Here is a 3,238-nt window from a genome sequence, read left to right on the forward strand (position 1 = left end):
ATGCTAATGAGAAATAGGGATTATATAGAGTATAGACATAATAAACTGGTTCCATTCATCACGATAACTCAGTGGGTCGACAAAATTTTTGCTTCATTTTCATGTATGGTCAGACTCCACCCGGCTTAATTTTTTCTACTACTTTTCGGTCTATTTATGTACCTTAGTTTGAGTGAGCTTAATCCAGCAAGGGTCTTTTGTCCACAGGCACGTCAAAGTAAGGAAATTTTTTAATTTTTCAGCTAGAGATTTGAAAATAGGATTATCTGCATCTAAGATTTTTTTCGATTCCAATGATATATTACTTTCCTAGAAAAGTTATAAATTTGAAGGAGTTTAATATCGAGAAACATCAGCTTTATAGTCAATTTAATACTAAATACTTAAAAACTCGCAGGCACTACCCTGAAAGTAGTTCGTTTTTCGAATTGTCATGCATATCGCCCCCAATTTTTTTCGCAACCTTACCCAAAGAAACGCGTTCTTTTTTAAAATACTTTTACAGGTTCCGTGTTTCGAGTTGAAGTTCAAAATTTCTATTCATTGCTAGCAAAAAAATACCAAAAAAACCATAAGAAGAAAATCGGGGTAAAGATGATGTCAGGTCTACCTGACGGCTCGGCTGACCCTTTACTTCCTATTCCAAAGCGATCGAGCTCGGGCTCAAAAGTCCGCCGGGCGTGGTGGTGCTCAACCGGAGGGTACTGTATTATGTTGCGATAATACATTTAAATCAGGTTCCTCATGCGTGAATATCTCAAAACATATTATACTAAAAAATTTCTATAAAAATTCACATTTCTTTTCAACATCAATCTCAAAAAAGAATTTGGAAGATTTTTTTTAATTTTGCAAGATTTTTTCAAAGTTTTAGAAAAAATTTAAATTATTTAAAAATGTAGTTAGAAGTTGTTGCAAATTTCGCAAGTTCTGAAGATTTCAAAATAAAATTGTGAATTTTTTCCTCAGTTTGATTTTCGACTGTTGAATGTCCATCTGATAAGTGCTTCATCTAAAATAAGTTACGCGATTTCTAGCTATTTTTACACCCGCCATCCCCTCATTCGCACATTCTCACAAATCTCAGATACCTCGCTCCCCCTTCGACGTCAGATCCTGTATGGAAATTTTGTCGTGGGCCTAACTGGGCCCGAAACTGGCAAAACGGGGTCCTCGCCTTGTTATCAAGCCAGGGTCAAGCTGGATTCTAGAATCAAACTTTAAATCTGGCCAGAGCTAAATTTGTTGGTCAAGGTAGATCGCGGAGCCTAGCGCTGTCTTCACTCTAGCTTATTACCGATTTCGCGCTATTTTATTTTTAGGATGGTTTGTTTTTCATTTATAAAAAATTTATCAAATCTAAAATCATTCATTTTATGCATATTCTGTTGACACACGGTCTAAGTTGACGCGTTTATTTAAAATAATTAAATCTGCGAATAAATTTTTTACAACATAGGCATACAGACATATGAAGTTGAAGTAAAAATAATTATTCCATTATACTACTTAAAAATAAATCATCGATTTTAGATTTAAAGAAAAGAATACCTATTTCATCACAAATATGAACTCTAGTTCTAGCCACTAGGAAACACAAACTAGAACCAGGCTAGGGACCCTCGTCCTGACCCAAGCGTAAAAACTGGAAGTAACTTGGCTTTTTTTACGCGGAAATTTATCAGCTATTTTAAATTATATTTTGGTTCCGTATAATACTTTACTAATTTTAAATAGCAGGTCAATTTCAATAGAGCTTACTTATCATTTATCATTCCACATGAAAAACAGAGCTATCAATCCACAAAAAATGTATATCCGCGAAATTTGAGAAAATTTCGGTGAAATGTAGAAACATTTGTGGAAATCTACATGAAAAGGGCCCTTGTCAGCGGTTCTATGCAGTGAGAGATATTCGAGTTTTTCTAAGTCAGGGTCAAAATTGTTAATTTTGGATTTAAATGTGGAATGATATTAACAGGTCAATGGTATTATTCATATCCTGAAACCAAGCGGAAATGGGTATATTTCATGACCTAAGTCTTCAGACGATCTGGGGGCACCACACAGTGATCCCAGATCTGAAACGAGACGTGGTCCAATACTGTCACAGGTCTATGTCCGTGTGAATTTGAAAACTCGAAGGTGCACGATTGCCGGTCGGAACATTTCGGCGGTTCTATTTATATGTCTATCTGCTTTGAAATAAAATGAAAAGGATGAGATTTTAATATTTCCAGATTTCATGCTGGCGATTCTCATGATTTGAATACTTCGCGCGCCTCTTTATACCTTGATCCACATTTGAAAGAAATTAAAGAAATTATATTGTTTTATGGAAAATTGATACTTTTTTATTAAAAATAGATTTTTCCGTTGAATTATCAAATGTAAATATTTTTTGGTTGCAAAGTCGTTTTATTGTCAATGCAACTATATTGTTAAAAATTAAAATTATAATTTTTGGGTGGAAAATTCGATTATTCACTTAAAGTTGAACAACTCAGTAAAAAAATTAATTTTTTTATTATTAAGGATTCATAATTATAGCTGAAAATTCAACTGTTTGCCTTTAAATTGGGTTAAAAATGCAGCTGTTTTGTAGGTAATACTCTTCTTGACTATAAAATTAAATAATTTCGTTGAAAGTTCATGTATTTTGTTGGAAATTGACCTTGTTTGGTAGAAAATCTTTTTGGTTGAAAATGTATCATTTTTGGTCAAAAATGCAATTGTTTGGTTGAAATATCAACTGTACATCTTCTTGGGTTCAAAAGTCGATTATTTCACTAAGAGTTAAACCACTTTGTAAAAGAAAATACGTTTTTTTGTAACAAGGCTTTTCAATTATGATTGAACATTTAACTATTTGGTTGAAAGTTTAACTCTTTGATTGAAATCTCATATTTTTCGCTTAAAAAATTCAACTTTTTGTAGATAATTCGTCCTTTTGACTTTAAAATTAAATACTTTCTTTAAAAATTCATGTATTTTGTTTAAAATCTGTCTCTTTTTGTAGATCATTAATTTTCTTGGTCGAAAATTTATCTGATTGCTTGACAATTTAACATCTATGCTAAAAATTAATTTTTTCTCTGAAAAATTATTTATCTTTATCGGAAGATGTACGAGGGTAGATCAAATATAAACCGGAATTTTACAAATACTTTTCTTAGCCAATCGCAAGCACTCTCACAGTGCAGGTTCTTGTAATGTAGTGTATTAGGAGTGGGTAAAA

This window comes from Belonocnema kinseyi, chromosome 6 (assembly GCF_010883055.1).
Source record: "Belonocnema kinseyi isolate 2016_QV_RU_SX_M_011 chromosome 6, B_treatae_v1, whole genome shotgun sequence".
NCBI lineage: Eukaryota > Metazoa > Arthropoda > Insecta > Hymenoptera > Cynipidae > Belonocnema > Belonocnema kinseyi.